Source organism: Pectinophora gossypiella, chromosome 17 (assembly GCF_024362695.1).
Source record: "Pectinophora gossypiella chromosome 17, ilPecGoss1.1, whole genome shotgun sequence".
Taxonomy (NCBI): Eukaryota; Metazoa; Arthropoda; class Insecta; order Lepidoptera; family Gelechiidae; genus Pectinophora; species Pectinophora gossypiella.
In genome coordinates, this window is record NC_065420.1 from 10,621,348 (window position 1) to 10,645,421 (window position 24,074).

At 37.4% G+C, this 24,074-nt stretch overlaps 1 protein-coding gene and 1 long non-coding RNA gene across 3 annotated transcripts in view; one reads left to right on the plus strand and one right to left on the minus strand.

The window, feature by feature from the left end:
- The window catches only part of LOC126374251 (uncharacterized), a 55,493-nt gene that overhangs the window by 26,541 nt on the left and 4,878 nt on the right, over positions 1–24,074 (minus strand). The window lies entirely within an intron of this gene.
- LOC126374161 (receptor-type tyrosine-protein phosphatase kappa) overlaps positions 15,349–24,074 on the plus strand; it is a 249,698-nt gene continuing 240,972 nt past the window's right edge. For both annotated transcript variants that reach the window (XM_050020632.1, XM_050020636.1), the window contains exon 1: positions 15,349–15,437. The gene's annotated coding sequence lies outside the window, so the exon portion shown is untranslated. The remainder of the gene's footprint in view (positions 15,438–24,074) is intronic.

The following is a 24,074-nucleotide window of genomic DNA, read 5'->3' on the forward strand; positions in this document are numbered from 1 at the left end:
AAATGTTCTCCTAGGTCTACCCCTTCCTCTCTTCCCTTCAATTTTTCCTTCTATAATGTTTGTTATAAATAAATCGTGTCGTATCAGGTGGCCAATCATCACGCACGGTCTAACACATAGAAATAGCATCCGCATGAACGCGCGTGGATGCATTTTCTGTGTGTTACACTGTGCGTGTTTTCTATACAAACGGAGATACTTACAAGCAACGGAAGAACACGCTTCCACGCGCTACGCTGCATCATGCCGCAGTGTGAGAATCGCCTTATAGGTTTTGGCGGGAAGAAGAGAGGAACGGCGATTACTCCACCGACAAGAGCGCAGCTTTTAAATAGAGAGAGAGAGACCGTGCGTGTTTTCTATACAAGGCATCCACGCGCTACGCTGCATCTTGCGGGGCAGTATGAAAATCGCCTAAAAGATGCCTCAACGCCCTGGCCATCAGACTGTGAACTCGCGGCTTTGCATTTAAATGTGACTTTATGTCATAATTGAACCGCACATTGTCTGAATGCTAAATAGTCTCAATAATATTCTGCAGTCGTCTTTACGGTCTTCAGGGGAAGGGGGTGAAGGAGGAGGGGTTATGGGGGGATGGATGAATGATATCAATAAAATTAAGCATCTTGGTTAAATGGTGAACGTTTTTGGGGGTTGGAGTCTAAACATCATCACTTAACATTTTCTTTTTAGTAAAATAATTTAAATAAAAATGTTTTACATAACACTTAAAATCCATATCTTAATAATTGCAATCTGAATACTAGTAACAGTAACATAAGCCATCATACGATGGCAATCTTGATTGGAATTAGCAAAATCCTTAAAAAAACACCTCCTTGGCTTGACTCGCTCTCGCGTGTTTAGAGGTGTTTTTTACATCTAATAGCCAGAACCAGCGGCTTACCGTGTCTTTTGAGGCATGGAACAGCGCAGTGGAGCGCGTGGTGGAGTATGCTACCCCGGCTGATTGAGGGGAGGCCTGTGCCCAACAGTGGAACGTACGTAGGCTGTTAAAGTTTATATTAAGTCATTGAATTTTCACAGCCTTACTGTACTTATACCTACTACAAAATGCCTGAATCAGAAAGCTACTTGGAAATTCATGAAAACATGTAGGCTCATAAAACCAAGTACGAACAGGCAGTAAAACGGAAGGAAACGCTAGTAGAGATCTTTTAAACAATGGTGCTTACATGTACACATAAAAAGTTTCATTGCGTCGTTATCAAAACACAAACGCAGGTTATTTATTTTCTTAGGCTCCGTGCACACTCGCAATGCGCCTGATTGCGAAAGATTCGCGAACTGTTCGCAAGCCACTCATGCGCCGCACGCGCGGATACTACGCACCGTACGTGATTTCTATGACTACATGCGCGCGAGCTGCGCTAAAGTTTAACCTTATTATTACTGTACTGTCTTCTTCTATCTTGTGGGTTGTGAGGTGGATTACCAACCTCATCAATCCTGGTGTCAGGGTTAATATTGAGACGCCAAATGACCTGATGTGTCTCATGTAACGACTACTTACTTACATCAGTAAGTAGTAACCGGAACCAACGGCTTAAGGTATCTTCTGAAGCACGGGTCATCTTATTTTCGGACAATCAGGTGATCAGCCTGTAATGTCCTAACCAAACTAGGGATCACAAAGTAATTTTTGTGATATTTCCCCACCGGGATTCGAACCCGAGACGTCCGGATCGTGAGCCTAACGCTCAACCACTGGACCACGGAGGTCGTAATTGTGATCGTTATATTTAGCAATTCGTCCAAGTACGGTCACGAGCATTAATATGTATACACTTTGGTACCATGTCACATTACCCTTTTTGACAAATTGATCTGTAAGTCTCACTAAATGTCAAATATGTTAGTGCGACAGAGTCCTAAAGTGGGTACATTATACATAAAAATATCACACTGCGTATTTTTGTTTAAGGGGATTCTGATGAACAGATGAGTTCACGGGGGTCCCCTGGGAGATCGGGTTAGGGGATCCTAATGGACGAAATAATATTTCATTAGGATAATTTATAATTGAAGCATATCTAGCAGTATCTGCCCAAGTAGCAATCAAGAATTGTGATTAAGTCATATATGTCTAAACTTTAGCTAAAGTGAGATTTATCCAAATCAAATAGGACTTATTAGGACTTCATAAATTCATTTCCTTCTTTAATACTATATAGTTTTCAACAAATCCTACTTTAGATAATTTAGAATACACAAAACCAAGTTAAGTATTCACAAAACTATTTAGTCTTAACTCAGCCTACTGTTAAGTCTACAAGTATTCTTTTACTTTACTTAGATTATTTAAAGGCTCACTTAACACTAAATTGATTTAGTGAAGTATCAGTTTAGTCTTGTAAAGTAAAAATTGATTGCCTAGATATACTTAAGGCAATTTTTATTATTTGTTGCTCCTATACAAGACTGTTTTATTCGTTTTTGACTACAATAAGTAAAACATAAGAAAAGTCTATTCAATGGACGATAAAATCGAAATAGAAGCAAGCAGAAAGATGGATGAAGTCCAAATAATAAAAGGATCTGGTGGTTTTCGAAGGCAGAATTAACCTGTTAAATACAGAAAATTAACCTGTGATAATGCACATCCCACTGTTTTTGTTAGCGATGCGATATCTTCTTCATTGCCATCATTTTTTTTATATCGATTGCTATAACACAATCATTTAATTTTGGCAAAAAATCGTAAGTTCCTGTTTTTCAAATCCGATCCAGCGTGTGGCGGCCCAGGTACCTACGTCTCGCACAAATCTTCTCAAAAATGACTAAGCTAGTCTAACCTAGTCTAAGCGCACCGCAACACTACACCATGAAAAATCGAGTTTTATATTAAAACCTGCTAAGTTCAAATATAAAATTAGGTACCTATTAGTCTAATAATAAATAAATCCCATCAAAAACATAAATGTGAAATGAGAGCCAAGTTCAATACTATGATAAATGCTTTGGTTGTTGACTTCAACGACAAAAGAAGTGAGATCTAAATGGGTGCCAAGTTCAATGGTCAGTCCTGAAATTTATTTATAAGTAACAGTATAACGTATCATATCTTCTTATAACATAAGATAATATATTGTAGCCTAAGGTCTGTCTTATTGTAGGTAAGTACATATCTTCGTAACGCGTGGGTCCTTTTAAAAGGACAAATTCAAAACTAAAAGTCGACTTTATAGGTATAAAACATTTGAATACCTATTAAACTTGTTTAAGATTCACGTTAAGTTAAAAAATAATAATATGCCAGTAAAATGGATGAGAGTTGTGTTGAATCGTGGGCGAAAAGCTGACAATCTATCACCGCTAAACACATGTTCGAACTTGCTTACCTACCCTTAAAGTACTTGTCGAATGTGGCATCAAGTGGTTTTATGATCACTTAGTGCTCTGCCTACCCCGATAGGGCATATAGGCGTGATTGTATGTTATGTTAAGTTAATCTACATACCTACCACAAAAAGACCGGCTGTCATGAGTTTTGATTACTTACTGATTCTTACATCTATAGTTAGGTACAGGCACTAATTAGGTATTTATGTTAAGCGTTCATGATGATGAACGTTTAACCGAATAAATCTAATTATTAAAAAGTTGCCAGTTTTTTTTATTTTTTCCTTTATATTCATCTAATTACCTATCTGCATACCAAATTTTAACTCTCTAGGTCATCTGGAACTGGGTTAGAGTTTTGATAAAAATGAGTCAGTCAGTCAGTCAATGATAAAAATGAGGATTTTGGACATTAATATCTAAATAACCGTTTGAGATAAGCTTATGAAATTTAGAACACTTATATGTATCTCACAAGTCTCAATATATGAGCCAAATTTGATACGTTTATGTGAAATAGTTTTTGATTTATGAGGGGGTCAAAAGTGGCTCCAAATGGTTCGTGTAATAATACACACGGTGCGGCTCGCCAGTTCTAGATACTGATACTTTGTCTAGATACTTTTCTTTCTTCTTTCATTCTTTCTTTTAATAATTTAAAAAATGTACCTATTTTTAACTAAGCTTTATTCACAATCATAAACAAAACATATCTTTTTAAGTTTTGTGTATGGTTAAAAGCATTTAAAGTGGGCATTAGATTTGATTCCTTTATTTTTTAGCTTGATAAAGACATCGGGAATTTGGCCGCCTTTTTTAACAATAATGTTTTAGGTGGGATTAGAAACTACCGCGCACACACACGACGTTAATCAAATTGCAAGGGTTCTTCGTATATACAATATTCAACGGATACTCGTTAATTTTTACAATAATCACATTGTTTCCGTTGGCAATTAGAAGCGCGGTGATCGTACCTACTTTGCGTCAGCGAACCATGTAAGTACCTATGAGAATGTATGCACGGAGACTCATTAGCAAATTGAGTTTATGTTTGTTAGTTCCAATTGTGATAAATATTAAATAATTAAGTAAATCACATTCCTATCCAAGTAAGAACTCAGCATAACAATATTTTTTTATCTTCCACGAGTCGAAAAACTTACCTCTCAAACAAACATACTTTTCATAGGTTTTAAGCTTGTTCGATTTTAATTGTTACTTGTTACATAGATGATTCTGGCACAGAATAAACAAACAAGATTTTACGACATTACTTTACTAAATCAAAATAGAGGATCACTTTAGATATAAGAGTTTTAAGTAGGAATTTACTAAATACTTTTTGTCTTAAGTTGGTATACTCCTAGACAATTGAAGTAAAATTTATCTTAACTAGTACTTGATGAAGTGCAACTTGACTTTACTTTTCTAAACTGATTCTTACGAAATCAATTGTTTCTAAAGTCTTACTTCATTTAGAAAAATATTACTTAACGCCATTTTGCATTTACAGGAAGAAAACATGTAATATTTTTTTGACAATATTATCGTCAAAAACTGAAGTAAATTAATATATATTTCTGTTGTAGTAACAATTACTGCGTTCAGCTGTCACATATTAATAGAAAATGAATTTCTCTATACTATATGTCACCATTTTTTTTATTTGCTGAATAATCAATCCAAATTTTATTATTATTTTTCTGATATATTAAAGGCCCTTCTGTTTTTTAACACTTTCTATCGATTTTACACGAGAAACAATCATGCGTTTATAATTTCCTGTATGTGAAACGGCAGAATAACCTTTTGTTAAAACAACTTAACAAATATTTTAGACGCCATTTTCTTACAGTCTTCATTTCTTGTGTTAATATAAATGTTCGCCATTATATTCTAAAATAAAGACGCGTGAAGTAAAAATCGTTTTAGTATGACCTGAAGTTTTACTTCGTTAAGTTACAATTGACTCAGTGCAATTCAATCCTATAGTCTTAACTAAGTATTGTAGATATCTTCAAGTATACATTCTTGGTATTAAGTGATACTACAAGAATTCTAAGTTTAGAATATGCAAGAACATTGTCTAAAGTAGGGTTTAAGTCTGACTTAGCGTTGTCTTAAGTCTGTCTTGTATAAGAGTTAAAGTATGTGCCCACTTTTACTAAACTGTATCTTCAAGATATCTTGAGGGATATCTTTGAGACCTATAAGACTTATCCAAGACAAGGGTTTGATTTAGTCTACTTGCCTTCAAGATATCTACAACTCTCTTTTAAGACAATCGGTTGCTACTTGGGTGATAACACTTTTCTATGCTTCTATCTTTATTTGTTACTCAAAACCGTCGTTTGCTAGGGTAAAGGAAAGCGACCCTGTATAAAAACAGATCAAAGAATCCTCAATGCATTCAATTGCAAGATAAATCTAGTAGAGACAGAATATAAGGCTGGTTGCATTGCTAGCGAGTGAAACACTCTCTAGGGATGCTACAGGTTAGTAGGACACGCCCGCTACTGTCTACACCCAGCTCACAGACTAGAGAAAACTTCAGATTTTGCGTTTTTCATGTATAAAACCCCGTACTTATTTTTTTTATTCTCACATACGTAAAAATACACCTGGGAAATCAAGCAGAATCATAAGTAAGTAATCGGAAGATTCAAATTCAATTTCAAAAAATATCTTTATTCAGTCATCATCGTCACCAATTTAAGAGCCACGCTCTTGTCGGTGTAGCTTCCCCGTGCTACTTTTTTTAGGGAAAAATAGGGCAGTGGTTTCTCTCTCGCCTTCCGCCCTGCTGTACTCTGTCTAACGCGAGTGGGATGGCACCTAGAGTAGTCTATTTCAAAGCCGTACTAGGACTCTTGTTCTCCGCCTCTGAATAGTATTGACTGTTACCCTCTATCAGGTTCCAGGTCCCTGTGACTTGCCCCCTCCGTCCTGTATTACGGTACCGGTGGCTACCAACTTAAACAAAAAATCAAAGGCAATATAATCAGTACCTAGGTAACATAATCATCAATAACGAATAACCTGTAATAAAGAATAACTACATAACATAAACTGCCTATATACGTCCCACTGCTGGGCACAGGCCTCCCCTCAATCAACCAGAGGGGGTATGGAGCATACTCCACCACGCTGCTCCAATGCGGGTTGGTGGAGGTGTTTTTACGGCTAATAGCCTAGACCAACGGCTTAACGTGCCCTCCGAAGCACGGAATCATCTTACTTTTTCGGACAATCAGGTGATTCAAGCCTGAAAAGTCCTTACCAAACAAAGGACAGTCTCACAAAGTGATTTCGACAATGTCCCCATCGGGAATCGAACCCGGACCTCCAGATCGTGAGCCTAACGCTCTAACCACTAGACCACGGAGGATGTTCATAAATAATAACTATTAGTATCTATATACCATTGGAATCAAGAACTCCGGTGCCGTACTTGCACCAAAAAAAAAATATATATCGAACAATTAGATCCATTTGGCAATGACTTATTAATTTATCTTAAGTGCAGTTTTCACCTTGGCCATTATAGACGGCGACACGGCTCACCTATCACGTTGGTTTAACAGAAAGCCCGGTGAGGCGTGGGTAGGTACTTAGTTCATCTTGCGCTGGATGTACCTCTGGCTAACCCAGTTGGGATGTAGTCGTGAGCTTATGTTTATGATTTTATTCTCGTTCACTATGAATTACTTTATACTTAGATTATGAATAGTAGCTATAATAATGCGATGACGTCACTGGGATAGTCTAGAGGAGAGGAATGTATATTGGTTCTGGCGTGGGTCAACACTCTCCTTGACCTTTATCATTATGGATATTACCATGGTATAAGAAGACCAGGTATGCTCAAGCCTATGATTGGTATCTCCAACCTTTTTAAATTTTACCTATATCTAGACTCGTTCTACATTCTTGTAGCCCATTATGTGATGTCCATCAAAATTTATAATAACTGCCTAATATATTAAAAGAAGAAAAAAGTGACAAAATCTTTATTAAAAAAATAAAAGAACTTCTCATTAATAAATGTTACTACAGCACTAGTGAATACCTTAATGATACTGATGTTACTATTTGAAAAGCTTCCTCCTTTCTTTTAAACTTCTATTTTGTTGTGCCCGAAAGGGTCTATGATGTGAAACTCATATATGGAACTTACAAACTTGTACACCATCATAGTATGCAAATAAAGAATATTGAATATTGAACATTCCAAGGACGTAACTTATATTATTGAAAATAAATGAATTACTGACTAATGTATTTAAATACTATTACTTGTCACAAATACAAAAAATATTAAAACTGTAAGTAAATCTTTTACTAAAAGTTCAAAATTTCCTTGCAAAGTAAATATAAAAACATTGGTCGTCGGTAATTTATTTTTTACGAAATGGCAACGCAGGGTCTGATGACGTCAGCTGGGCTAACCTTGAAAATGCTAGCTGTCAGTTTTGAGCATACCTGGTCTTCTTATGCCATGGTGGGAAGAATGACACGCACAAATGAAAGGGATGTCGCTATTAATTGACGAGTGGTAGTTATGAGACCTCAAAGTACGATGTCGAGCCCTGTCGCCAACGACCCGTGAACAGACACTCTGACTGACCAGAGGTTTATGAAACTCGACCTTATATGTTCTATAATGTTGCCTTTTTACAGATTTTTCCCAGGTTTCTGGAGGTAAATGTTGTAGGTAAAATATTAAAATTCAAGTTGATTTAAGCTGAAAGTATACCGAAACTCTCCCTGTTTTGAGAGTTTTAGGTCCTGTGTTCGAATCCCGGTGGGAACATACCACAAAAATCACTTTGTGCTCCCTAGTTTGGTTAGGACATTACAGGCTGATCACCTGATTGTCCGAAAGTAAGATGATCCGTGCTTCGGAAGGCACGTTAAGCCGTCGGTCCCGGTCACTACTAACTGATGTAAGTGAGTAATCGTTACATGAGCCATGTCAGGGGCCTTCTTTTCTGAATCATAACCCTGACACCAGGGTTGACGAGGCTGGTATTCCACCTCACAACCCACACGATAAGAAGAAGCATTCGTAAGTTATCCCTTGTGCAACGGACTTCTATAAACCTGTTTTTTTTTACGTGTCTTATTGTAGATTTGCCGCAGATGGCATTAACTATTTAGCCGGACAAATGGGGAGCGCTGAAGGCTCTCACCCGGTATAACGTTTAAGACAACAGGCCTGAGGGTGCCCAGTTGGGCGCGAACCTCGGCTCAGGGCGTCGTCTGAGAGGGAAAATAATTGAGAGAATCAATCGTTCCTAGTGGGTCGATAGCGATAAGCGCTGATTGAGGGAAATCGTCGACCACGCCGGCGGGGTCGGTATCGAGGTCTTTAACAGTCAGGTGAGAACGTGAGACCATCTAAAGACGGGACGTATCATTTCACCGTCGTTAGCGGGTCTCAGAATCCGGAGGCGCACATCAAACAAGTTCTCCGGTCCACTTCGACTGCCAATTTAAAACTTTCAGCGCTCTTCCACTCTTGCCTTATTCTAATAGACGGGATGAGATTTCTGTAAGATCATTCCAGTTTCGCTGTGAAATGTTAAATGTAAAAATGTGTAAAATTTACACTTTTGATAAAAAAATAGATTATTATTATTATTATTAGCCTATATGATCCCCGGAAACGATGGCGCGATGATCTCGACGGTTATCGAAAAGACTGGATGGAGCTCGCACAGAACCGGTATACTTGGAAGAATATGGGGGAGGCCTTTGCTCAGCAGTGGGATCATATAGGCTAAAAAAATAGATAAAAAAGATCAATATTATAAACATGGCATCGCCACCTGTATACCAAAAGAGAGGGGAGGGGAGTGCGGAGGGGGGGAGTGGGTATATACATCCACTACTCGCCAGCTATGTTTAAAAAAAAAGCAAAATCTTTATTTCCTCTACAAAAAACACATGGATAGGTACATAAATACATACAAAAATACAATATTTGTAGAGGCTGGAGCCTAAACTAGGATACCCTGTGTTTTAGGACTCCAGGCCTCCACCTCCAGAAAGTCATGGTCAAGAGAAAATAACAAAATATTAAAAAAAAAAATTGAAAATAGTTAACTTGAATTAAACACAGACTAAATCATTAAACATTTCTTAAAAAGAAAATATCAAATCTATAAATGCTTGTATGTGTGTGTGTGTGTGTGTGTGTTTAACACGTCTTAAATATCAACCCCTCACGTGCAATAATATTTGTCGATAAACACATTGGAATTTATGTACGTGCAATAATATTTGTCGATAAACACATTGGAAAAATGTCTCGGACATATGGGACATGTACGTATTAGTTGCACATTGACTGCCTCATATGTGGTTCACACACAGTGAACCTGTTAAGTACCATAGGGACCGAGCTCGATACAATGACTGAGCCTCTGCTGCCCTGCCCGCATCCAGCAGCGTTTTCCCGAGACATTCAGGTCATCGGTGCACCTTGTGGGGAAGGGAGAATAAATAAAAACCCAATGTTTTTTGACCAGGAGGTATTTATCTATAATATTAAACACAGTCTTACAATTATAATATTAATTACAGATTTCGTGGTACATAAAATTGTAACAAAAATAAAATTAAACAATTATTGTTTCATTAACAGAATCAACACAAATCCTAAAATCAATCATTAACAATCATATTTGGTTTGCCTGTAAATCTTATGTGGCACCTATAAATGCAACCTTGGCCACATTACATTTATCACTACTAGGGTTAAATTATTAATAAAAACCGACAAATGTGATTAATTTATCACTTTAACCTCGACTTCCGGCAATTAATATTAATAATAGATAATTATTAATAATCTTCAATTATTCACTCTTACCGTGACATATACATACACTGCCAGAGAAACTGTATTTCATAAAACTGTCTAATTGACTGCAAACTCGTATAATTAACGTAAACAAACCTTTATTCAGTAAATAGGTATGTTCAGTTCAGTCTTGGGTGTAATAATAAGGCGGTTTATCATAATAAACCACATAGTTGCATCCCCTAAGTAAATTATAGCATGAACTCCGTGAGTTTGGTTGAGTACGCTACATACACTTTTGCACTTTTGCGTCCGGAAAATGTATTGGTGTGGCTAAAATTTGCGAATAGCAACACCGCAGCCACTTCTGATGTTCGTTTTAAAATGTGTTCTGATAATTATTAAAATCCCGGTTGATTGAGGGGAGGCCTGTGCCCAGCAGTGAGACGTATATAGGCAGTTTATGTTATGTAATTATTAAAATAATAATTATTCCAATAACGTTTTCTTTTGCATAATAAAGTGTGCTAACATGAGCTTTTAATTTATTTTCAAATTCAAAATATTTGTCGGGTATTTTATTGTAAAAACGTAATTACATAGGTGAATTTAATTTACTTATTAATCTAGAATTTTGGATAGCAATTTTATTTTTTTATTTGTATTGTAAGTATGCCTTTCACAGGTTCGCGGAAGGAGTGACACATTTTTTCTACAGCCAGTGAGCCCGAACTACGCAGTTTATAAATAGCGCGAACTGCTATTTTATGGATGATATTGTATTTTTCACTGAAAATATATTTATGTTTACATCCTGTGAAAATGTACGGAGCAATCTTATAGGTCATCAGTGACACTGCCTTCGGAAACTTGGGCACTAAAATCGGAAACTGGGACAGCTCTCAGAACTTCCACCTCTTACTTTGCAGGTCGCGAACATTTCACAAGTGAAACCTAAATATTGATAATACGACACACAAACATTTTTACTGTTTAGTGTTTAGGTATTTTGGGCGAGGCGCTTTTTCGACGCAATGGTTAAAAGGTAGTTTCTTAGGTCAAAGATAAATTATGAAATTCTAATTACTAAATAAAGACAGATCTAAAGGTGACAAAAAACGTTTTATTTTTTTCGATTTAACTTATTTATGAATTTTAATGAAGAAAAATGTAATAATAAGCGCGACATTTTGTCACGTTTTTCTATGACGTCCCAGGTTGATTTTTCACACAAATTCCATAGTAATTTCGTATTTAACGTTTAGTAAAAAGTAACTGATTTGACTACTTGGAAACCCTATAGGCTACTTGACAACCTAGTCAAATGAGTGAGTATCAGAATACATACATACATAAACTCACGCCTTTTTCCCACCGGGGTAAGCAGAGACTATAGAATTCCATTTGCTTCGATCCTGACACCAGAGTATCAGAATGACTGCCCAAAATGACAGATCAGCTTTAAAATATTACTAACATCCAATACCTTTTAGCTACTATTTAATACCTTTGTATAGATATTTTCTACCTAACTAATAAATAAGAAAATTAATTTAAAAAATGGTCAGGATGTAAACATAATATACTTCTTAAGAAATGTTTAAACAAAAGTTATTTTTGGAGTTTGTATGGAAATACTACGTACTATAAAATCGTTCATAAGTCGTACTCATTATTCCTTAAGTCTTTTTCTTTTTTATTAATTAAGCTCTTTTTACACACTTTTTGCACCTTTTTACTGGCGGGAACGTTCCCACTGTGGGCTGTGGGTTATATCGCCGTCTTTATCAATGCACGCATAATGTCGCCTATTTTCAATCTAGGTCACAGAGTATCTACATAAGTTTGAAAACGAATCCTAAGCCAAAACTGAGAGTGGATTTGCTATGAATAGATACAAACTAAATGTGTATTTTTAAAGTCAATCTTATCTTAATGCATGAGGGCCTAAGGACCTTCACATCCCGGTATCGTAACTCTCTGAAAGCGACACCGCCGGCGTGGTCGACGATTTCCATCATTCAGCGCTACTTCTTCTATCGTGTGGGTTGTGAGGTGAATGACCAATCCCATCAAACCTGGTGTCAGGGTTATTACTGAGCTGCCATAGATCTCTGACATGACTCATGTAACGACTACGTACTTACATCAGTAAGTAATAACCGGGACCAACGGCTTAACGTGCCTTCCGAAGCACGGATGTTTTTACTTTTTGGAGAATTAGGTGATCAGCCTGTAATGTCCTAACCGAACTAGGGATCACAAAGTGATTTTTGTGATTTGTCCCCCCGGGATTCGAACCCGGGACCTCCGGATCGTGAGCACAACGCTCAACCACTGAACTACGGAGGCCGTATAATATTCAGCGCTTACCGCTATCGACTCTTTGGGAGTCGATTAAATCTGTATCAAATTATTATCCACTCAGACGGCGCCTTGAGACGAAGATTGCGCCCAACGGGGCACCCTCAGGCCAGTTGTCTTTTTGTACTGGGTGACAACCCTCAGCACTCCGTCATGTGTCTGGCCAGGTAGTTAATGCCACGTCAAAAAAAGGTATTTGTGCTAATTCCTGTAAACAGCATCTAATTTTATTTTAAGTTATACCTGTAATTTTCTTATTCGCAGAAAAGGAAAGGGATGGGTAATCGATAGGCATACAATTTATGGAACACACGTCAATTTTAAGCACAAATCTAAAACAACTGTCTAAAAATTTTACATTGGCCAATAACCCGACAGAATTATGTTGACAGCGCGCGGATAAGAAAATGATAGGTATAACTTAAAGTAAAATTAGGAGGTGTCTGTAGGAATCGGGGCCATTGTAAGTTAAAAATGTATATTTTTTCCGATACAAATCGCGGGCTCTATAAATTTAGACTACGGCGCCGTAACGTGGGCTCGTGGACATGTAACATGTAGGTGTGTAGGTATGCTCAAAAGTGACAGCTAACATTTCAAGTTTAGCCGCGATGACGTCACCTTACCATCCGTTGCCATTTTTGAAAAAAAATAATTGCCCACAAACTAATGTTTTTAATTTATTTTGCAAGACAGTTTTGAACTTTTTAGTAATTAAGTATGTTAGTCAGCAAGTCGCTTAATTTTAAATAACAACATTTAAGTCCTTGGAATGTTGGAGATACCAATTTAATGGTAACCCCTTAATCGGAGGGTGTACGGAGCATACTCCACAACGCTGCTCCACTGCGGGTTGGCGAAGGTGTTTTTACGGCTAAATAGCCCGCACCAACAGGCTAAACGTGTACGGCTGCTTGTGTTAGAATACAAAAACAATATGCTACATTAATTATTATTGGTCTATTAAAATCGTAACGGCAATAGAACTAATGTATTCGTTACGATTCGCAGCTATAAAATATTATGTAACTCAAGGAGATCTTATACGGGATACGCAAATATACAGCCACTGTATATTTCACAAGTACAGTCTATTTACGTCCCACTGTTAGGCACAGTCTCCCCTTCTCAGTCGGAGATGGTGTTGACCAAACTCCCCCACGCTGCTCCAGTGTTTGGGCTAGTAGCCTGAGAACGGCTTAACACGCCTTCCGAAGCACGGAATCGTCTTACTTTTTCGAACTGTCAGGTAATTTATCCTGCAATATCCTAGCCAAACAAAGGTGTGAGTAGCCTTTCTACTTGAATCATTATCATCATCACCTCCCTAGCATTATCCTACTTTTCATAGGGTCCGCTTACGTAACCTGAAGATTTGACAGCTCCGGTTTTTTTTACAGAAGCGCCTGTCAGACCTTTCAACCCGCGAAGGGAAAACCAGCCCAATACAGCTTAGGTCACGTACCTCCGAAAATGCACTTCTCGGGAATGTAGGTTTCATTCACGATGTGGAACACATTTGATACTAGGCATTTTTATCATTCAGGTAATCATTAATCTTATAATACATAAACAGCGTATACGTCTCACTGCTGGGCGCAGGCGTCCCCTCAATCAACAGGAGCAGCCACGTGGAGCATACTCCTCCATACTGATGTAAGTAGTCGTTACATGAGTCGTGTCAGGGGCCTTTGACCAGGGTTGATGAGGTTGGTAATCCACCTCTCACTCAACCCACACGAGAGAAGAAGCACAAAAAATTACGGACACCACGGCCAGGACATGAGGAATAGGACATAACGAATATTTAATATCGTTGATATTATAGGTCGTAAACTGAAATCAAAATCACATAGAATATGTGAGTAATGCGTTATTATCTTGGTATTATTGTGAAGGGTAAACTTCAATGGTCTCCTATCGTCAGGCGATTATCCATTAAATACATTTTATTCGAGCGATAAGGGCGCCGGTGGGGTTGCTAGCGGTAAGAAAACAAAATAAATCATTTTTTGGCGAAAATAAATAATAATAGACTATTTTTTATTATAGACGGCGATACGGCACACCACATATCACGTCGGTCTAACAGAAAGCTCAATGAGGCGTGGGTACTTAGTTCATCTTGCGATGGATGTACCTCTGACTACCCTAATGATATAGTCGTGAGTATATTATGTTATGTAGATTATTCATATTTGTCAGTTTAGGGTAATAAAAAGTTTTTTGATTACTAAATTACTAATTTGTAAATGTTATATACTTTCACTGTACTAATTTTATTTATTGTCCGTTATTATTTTTTTTATATATGAAGCAGTTATATAAGTATTGGGGCAAATACGTAAAACATTCTCACAAAAATGGTGTCTTGTAATTTGAAAGAAACTTTTTTTAATGAATTCGTACAAGGAAGAAAAAATATAAATAAACAGAATTTTGTTTTTTAAATTACTTCATAATGTAATTTTACTAAAAAACAAGAGAATTTCGAATGTTCTGTTAATAACTATTGTGTCTGGAAATCAAGGCTTTAGGAGGTTTAATTATGTCGAAAGTAAATTATAAAACGCCGGAGACACGATCTCGTAAATGTGGAACCCATAATTCCGTCGGTACCTAAATGTGGAAGGAAGAAAGACAAATACGTATATGAGCATTGTAAATAATATTCAGTCATTAATTCTACTTGTAATAACAATTTATCTGCCTGAAAAATCAGCTGAAACTGCAGAAATAATTAGGTGTGGTATCTCTGGGCGGCGGCGGCGGCTGGGCGGGCGCCATCAAGACGCCCCAGTCGCCATCCGCCGCGCGCCGCGCCCGCACGTCCCGGCAACGCAAACCAGTGAAGTGATAGTGACAGTGCTACATACAGCCTTCCATTTTCAAATTTCCCGTAAGTACACACACCCAAAAATCGGTGTTGCCAATATTGAACCGCATTTTGTGTAGATTTATGTAAAAGTAAATCGTATTATGTGTAATTTTATAGAATGTGAACAACCTTGAATAGCTCAGTATTTTGGTCATACATGACAGACGTTTCTCGTCCGTCGGCGCTGAGAAAAATCTCAGCGATACAGATGTTATAATGTGAGATTAAATTGTATATAATGTAGGGACGTGTAAGTAGGTGTGTATCGACTAGGTACATTTGTATTGTAACTGATAAGACGTGGAAGCTTTTACTGCTCTTATCACATTGGTATTCCAAATAGTGTTCTATATTCGAATTTTACTGCATAAGTAATGAAACAATGGAAATTTACATATTTTATTATTTAAGTAGGTAGTCAGAAGAACCATAATACAATAAATATATTTTTTTTTAATTTATTTTAACCTAAATAAATAAAAAAGGTATCTACTACGGAAATAAAAACATGCATATTTATCCAACAAACTTTAATAAAACAAAAAATAGAGAATAGAAATATTGGTCAATATAATAGGTACATACTATTCTAAAAATTCGTAAATGGACAAGTAATAAAAAAAACCGCCACATCTTCATTTAGTACTAAATTTAATATAATAAATAAGTATACGTATTTAACTCATATAAGTATATGTAAGTATAAAATGTGAACAAGAAAAGGCTACTTGACAAAATAGTCAAATGAGATACTTTTTACGAAACATCAAACGAAAGTTTTCTTTTGAGTTTGTATGGAAATATTGTCCTGTGACGTCATCAATAAAAACGGTCAAACGTGGTACTCATTGTTACTTAATTAATAAATAAAATTCGAAAATAAGTCGAAAAGTAAAGTGAGATTGATTTTTGATCATCTATCGGCTTCTTTTTCTAGATAGCATTTTATAATTTATCTTTGACGTAGTCAAAAACCCTATTTTGTACCTTGAGAGTTTACTAGGATAGGGTCTAGGAAAGGTATGCAAAGCCTCCACCTTAAAAAATACTAGATGCTTCGGAATTTTACGAGATAGGTATTTGACTTTAGGATCCAGTATCTAGTATGCCGAACCAATGCAATGTAATTTTAATGTCAATAAAATAATCAAATTTAAATCCAACATAATAATAATAATAATAATAAAGTTAATTTAAGTTTACACATAACGATAATAATGTTTATGACCAAGTCAACCATAAATATTTTAGCTATAGCAATACTAGAATAGTTTTGATTATCTATGGCTAGTTAGTTATAAAAACTCATTATAACAAAATGGTGTAATTTGTTGTGCCATAAAATAAGTATCGTGATTCTATAAAACCCGCCTTTTTTCTATGTTGCCCTCATTGAGCTACTCGAAGGACTTAAAATTATATACCTTTTTTTTGGAATTTTTGGCCTGGTTACATAGACCTTTAGGCCACGTCTTCATTTTGCAGCTGGTTCCAGCAGACACATGGAAATATGCACTTATATTTTTTGAAATGTTTTCTTAATATAATTATAAATGGGTTGGAAACACTTCACATTTTTTAATAGATCTTTAAGGCGGCGGGGGGTATTTGGTAATATTTCACTTAATTCACTGGCAAGGATGTCTTTCTAACGGAAATTTATGACAGTTGAAAATCATATGTTCAATATCACCAACAGGCGGTGCACTTGTTATCCAGTATTATACCCAATCTAATTATATACCTCTATGTAGGGCACAGATAAAATAAAATTACCAATATAGTAAGATATTATTAAAAGAAACGAGATTTTTTATTTTTAAATTGTTTTAGGCTAAATAGTGTTTTAAAACATAGGTACAAGGATACTAACTAGTTAGATACTGCTAGGTAAACAACTGTTTGAAAAGAAAATAGATATATAACACCACACCACTAACCCGCTACTATTATATATGTACAAAATTGTCCGGTACCCAAAGGTTGCTTGGAAGAAATTGCTGTATGAGCAATAAGGCCGTCAGTTGTGGCTTTCTGTAACTGTTGTCCTTATATCTGTACCTTGTGCTCAATAAAGTATTTTATCTATCTATCAACACAAATTATATGAAGAATCGTGATAGCCCTGTTCGGAGAACGTGTGACTTGCATTGTAGTATCACTGGTTCGAATCTCGGTTCAGGCTCTAAACCACTGAACTCTACGAGATTGAAGTCATGTTTGGATGGTAGGCTCGCCCCCTATTTCATGGGACTTAAATATAGCTGGCGAAGACTAAAGATAGACCTCTGCTTACTCCTCTAGGGATATACAGGGTGTTAGTGACATCGTAACAAAAACTTTGAGGGATGATTCAGACCATGATTCTGAGTTGATATCAAGTGGAATTTTCCGTCGCAAAAGTATGGAACTGAAAATAATTAAAAAAAAAAACAAATATTTTGAATTTTCTACAGCAAATTCCACTTGATATCAACTCAGAATCATGGTCTGAATCATCCTTCAAAGTTTTCGTTACGATGTCACTAACACCCTGTACTTATAAGCATGATGCTATCTATGTATGTAAGTACATAAACTATATTAACTACAGAAGAGAATAAAACATGTTAGTACAATTACGTTTTGATGACTTGTAGCTTCACACAACCCAATAGGTACCTATTTTGGGATTTAGTTGTGTACGTTTGTTTGTACAGTATACCTATTACCAAATCCTTTCGTTCCACCACCCACACATAATTTCTCGAAGTTGTTAATCGCGGGCCCTTAATATTCTTGGATTTGAAAACAAGGCAATTATGTCAAGGCGAAACACCTTGTTATGAGTAATACCCGATCATTTTTAGTGTCTGCTCGCTTCATCTCGCCACAAGGGCAAACATAGCATTTTTAATTAGCTGTGTTATGTTGTAATGATCGTTATTTCTGACCGTGATGGGGTTAAAGATGTGTAACGCTGGATGGCTTGAAAAGTGATGACTTTGAACAGATGTGGGCTGTATTGTTAGTGGCTTTGAGTGAAATTCATGCATATCTAAACATTGATAATATATTATTGAATAAAATGGTAACATAGGGCCAGTTAAAACACGTAATACCGGGTTCTTACTGCCTTAATGAGGGATATGAGACTCCCGATATTTCAACACTGTTGCAAGTGATCACGGGATATTGGGATCTTGATATCGGGAGTCTCAATCTGATTAATGCGGTAAGAACTCGGTATTATGTGTTTTAATTATGATAATAACCGCGTAAAAATCAAACAATGTATAGGCCTAGTTGTTAGTAACAATTTCATTACAGTTATGTTAGTAATAAACGTATCTAATCTAACCCACAAGATCTCAATGCTGTGCAAAGGCCTTCCCTTCCTCTTTCCATTTTCGCGGTCCTGTGCGTACTCCGGCCAGTCCCTTCGGCAAGCGTCCAAGTCGTCGCGCCATCTCTTTCGAGGTCTACCACGACGCCTGTACCTGTCATGAGGCACCTAATGCATGACGATCCGTGGACACCGCTCAGGGTGCATGCGACAAACATGTCCGGCCCAATCCCATTTAAGTCTGGCGACTTTACGTCCCACATCAGCGATTCCAATTATTGCAGTGTTGCATTTCGGACCTGATCAATTCGTTTGACACCTAACACACTACGCTCAATCGCTCTTGGCAGACTTTGAGTTTCGACTTTTTACGTTCAGTCAATGAGCAGGTCTGGGCCCCGTAGGTAAGGATGGGCAGAATACACATGTCGATAAGCTTTCGCTTCGGTGAGTGTGCGCAGGAACTTCACGAGTTAATTCCACCCACTCCAATCCATCTACGGACAACTAGACGTTGGCAAGCATTTCATCCTTATGTTGTGAGGAGCTCGGTGGCGCAGCGGTAAACGCGCTCGGTCTGTCGGCCGGCCGGTCGGCCGGTCATAGGATGGGTGACCAAAAAAAAAAAGGTTTTATCTCGAGCTCCTCCGTGCTTCGGAAGGCACATTAAGCCGTTGGTCCCGGCTGCATTGGCAGTCGTTAATAACTATCAATCCGCACTGGGCCCGCGTGATGGTTTAAGGCCCGATCTCCCTATCCATCCATAGGGAAGGCCCGTGCCCCAGCAGTGGGGACGTTAATGGGCTGATGATGATGATGATGTTGTGGATAACCAATTCGCACTAAACGTTTTGCCTCTTCCTCTTTGATGCGAACAGCAAAGGACTGGAACTGTCTGCCGTCACCTGTTTTTCCGACTCGTTATAATCTGGGAGTCTTCAAGGCTAGAGTGAATAGGCATTTGCTAGGTAAGCGCGTCCACCGTAGACCACATCGTCACTTACCATCAGATGAGATTGTTAAACGAGAGCCATATTATTTAAAAAAAAAATGGGAAGATCCCCTTTCAGTAGGTGTTTCATCGACCAGTAAGCTCAAAGAACAAAACAAAGATATAGACGGTAAATAATATAAAACGAAGAGTATGACGCGCCCAGGTCTTCACTACCTTATCATATCAGTGCCGGAGCTAAGTTAAGTACTTCTCAGAACCTTTCAAACGATATTGGGAGAAGAGTCCTGCGTTTCTCGTAACTGCGTAAAAATTGTTTCTACGCGCCATTTCGAACATTTCGGACGCGCACTGTAACTCTAACTAACTGGTATTCTAATAGCATTCTCAAGCTGTTGTTAGGTCTACAGGGAACTCGTGTAGACGTTCATAATTATTTTACGCGGCCATATGTCCTAAATATGGCCGTGTCGCCACCAAGGCACATGTCGTTTACACCTGGTGTCTTGTTCGTATTTAGATAGCTTTTATACATACATACAAAATCTCACACCTATTTCCCACCGGGGTAAGCAGAGACTATGGAATTCCATTTGCTTCGATCCTGACATACTTCTCTTGCTTCCTCAACATTCATCAATCGTACAACAACGCAACAGTCACCTTTATACAACTGCATACATTTTCTTGTTGTTGTAGCAACTGTGGTTGCTATCAGTCCATCATGGCCCAAAAGATACTCAGTTCATCATTTTGGAAAGAACATTTATAAAAATTAAAACACATAATAATGGGTTCTTACCGCGTTTAAATCTGGGATATGAGACTCCTGATATTTCAACACAACAACAACAACAACACACACACATACACAAAAACACACATACACAAAAACACACAACACACTTAACAACATTACAAAAATAACATCACACAACAACAACACAACAACAAATAAAACAACAACACATTCACACAACAAACACACAACAACACAAAAATCACATTAACAATCCAAGTAACATTAACAAACCAACAAAACATACACATAAAACACGACACAACTCAACAATACACACACAACACACATGTTGTTTTTAACATTTATAAAATTCTAAACTCAGATGCGCTTCGAACCCGTGACTCATGTCAAGCCGAGACATTTATCTTAATTTTTATCCTGAAACCAACAGGGGGGTTAAAATGGCCACATCGAAGCAATTCATCTAAGAAAGCAATATTGCAACTTGACATTTGCGCATATAAAAGTAAGTGCGCAATACAAACAAATGTCAGATAGCAATATTGCTTTCTTAGATGAATTGCTTCGATGTGGCCATTTTAACCCCCCAGCTCTCATACAATCTACATCTAATTATGTATTTCCTCCATCATTTCCTTAAAGGCGTCTGTAATAACGAGACCCACTTTTATCGCGAAATAAAAATGTGAGAATTTACTTTGAAATTTATTCAAAATGTAGGTACCCAATGGTTATTGAGCGATGGAAATTCAAATGGAACGGGTTGTGTGTGGTGCCGGAAATTGGCGCCGGCCGCGCCTTCCGACCTGCTGCCTCCAGGTGCGACTGCCAGAGACAAGCGATTGGTGTGTGAACCACACACTATCACACAGCGTGATTGATTGTGAGAGAGTAAGCACTCTCTTACTATGTGCGAGCGTGTGGGCCTACGTGTCTATTGTGTGTGTTTGAGAGGGAGAGTCTGTGTGTGTGTGTGTGTGTGTGTGTGTGTGTGTGTGTGTGTGTGAGAGAGAGAGTATGCGTGTGTATTGAGTTTGTCAGTGACTGAAAGAAATAGTCACTTTTAAAGGTTCACGACCCGTTAAAAAAGTTTACTATGTAAGAAAATTGTTAGGTACTGTCGTTAAAAAGGCAATTAATTGATAAAGAGTCTGTAGTCAATTTTAGTATAAACGAGGAGCGATTTGTGAGGTAGCCGGAGGACCGTGTGTCAACCCTTCTATTTGCGTGTTTTTCTTCAAGTAAATCGCAATACTTATTTAAATATAAACAAATTAAAGGAGTCCGGCCAGGGAGTATCCAACAGTAAATAATCCGTTTACAAAGAAAGGTAAAATGGAAAACAAAATGCAAAATTTCGAATTTACGAATATAAATAAACGCATTTTCCATTTTTTAACAAAACAAAAATTAAGAACTTAGTTCTTAATTCAATTTAAATAGTTTTTGTGTTGTTTATTTGAAAAATTGGAATAACAGCCAGTGACATTTCGCAGAGACTTTTTCATAACATCAACATATATTTCAAATAAAAAAGAAAAACAAAAATTGGCCGTATTTGTCCTGTAATAATTAGATCAAAGATAAATTATTAAACTTTGATTACTAAATAAAGACAGGTCTAAAAGTGACAAAAAATGTTTTTTTTTTTCTATTTATCTTATTTTAGAATTTTAATAAAGAAAAATGTTATAATAAGTGCGATATTTTGTCACGTATTTCTATGGCGTCACAGGTTGCATTTCCGTACTCATAGAAATTACGTGGTTTGACGTTTAGTAAACAGTAACAGACTTGACTAGTTGGTGTATTCCATAAGAATAGGAAACTTCTTACAGCTCGTATGATGCGAAATAATTTTAGTCTGCTTTCAGTTTTAAGCAGGATGTTTAGTTGGAAAGAATTTCCTTAATAATGAGTAGATAGAGCTTATTATACTTAAATTTCTCATTCTAGTCTATAAAGAGTTACCTGAAAGAGCGGTTTAGTCTTAGGACAGAGGTTCACCATCGACAGCCTCGATCCTGCAACAGTATGTTGTTAGTAGGCCCTGTTCATCATATAGATTTCTACGGGCAGTCTTTTACGGTGCAATCTGTGCGACTGTGGAATTCTTTACCTCCCGCCATCAGAGTAGCTAATTCTCTTCAGAGTTTTAAAAATCTGTTACGTGCTCATTACGAGTCGCTGTGTGGATATTAATATAACGTATTTTATCCTTTAGTATTTATAGGAAACTATTGTCATATCTACATGTAATTTCATATTTAATTATAATATATACGTCTGATATAAATGGGTATATGTATGTATGTATTTATATTTATATACACTTCTCATCAAAAAAATCGAAACACTTCCGTTTTCATTGTTTCTGTCCGAATTTAACACAAAAAAGAATTCATACGATGAAAAAAAATACATAAATGTATAGCTGGCAGTTTGGCCATTACAGTAATAAGCGAAAATTCAAAATTCTAAATTAGAATTTCATTTGTTTATCTTATAAACGTAATGAATCACTGTTTTGAGACAAATGTGTGTTTAGGGTTGGAGTACATTTAGCGTTTAAAAACTAAAAATTGGCGCCTATCCTTAAACTTTTTGTTTTTCATTTCAATACTGTGACTTTGGGACGTCTGAAAAAAGGTTTTTTTTCTAAAACGTATGGATACTTCGCCCACAGAAGCCGCCCAAGTTGTGGCATTGCTGGATTCTGGCCTTAGTCAGCGTGTTGTGGCTGCAAGACTGCATCTAAGCCTGTCATCTGTTCATAGAGTCTATAAACGTTATCGGGAGACTGGTTTGTTCACGCGCCGTTCAGGATCTGGCAGGAATCGGGTCACTTCTGAGCGAGATGATCGATTTATTGTAACAACTTCTTTAAGAAATCGACGCCTTAACGCTTTTCAACTGCAGCAGCGGCTTCGTGTTGTACGAAGGGTGGCTGTAAGTGACTCTACAATTAGAAGAAGGTTGAAGGATCGTGGACTGGTACCGCATAAGCCAGCAAATGGGCCGAAATTAACTGCAGACCATCGAAGAGCGCGCCTTAACTTTGCACGTGAGCACCTAAATTGGTCATACCTACAGTGGAGCAAAGTTCTCTTTTCTGATGAGTGTAAAATTATGCTGTATGGTAACGACGGAAGGAACAAGGTCTACAGAAGAGACGGAGAACGCTATGCACAATGCTGCATTGAAGAAAAGGTCAGCTATGGTGGCGGTTCGTGGACGGTTTGGGGAGGAATCAGCGCCGACGGTAAGACAGAGCTTGCTTTCGTGTCTGGGCCACGTCTGCCTGCACTAAACTGTCATCGGTACGTCGAAGAGTGTCTCGAGCCTCATGTGATGCCCTATGCACATTTTATTGGCAACGGCTTCATATTCATGCACGACAATGCTAGGGCTCACACCGCGGGCGTCGTACGAGATTATCTTAACGAAGTCGATATCTCTATTATGGAATGGCCAGCAAGAAGCCCGGACATGAATCCCATTGAACATCTGTGGGATGAATTAAAGAGACGAATTCGAGCAAGAGATCCTGCCCCAGAAACACTTAGCCAGCTGCAAGATGCAATCCAAGAGGAATGGGACAATATACCACAGCATGTG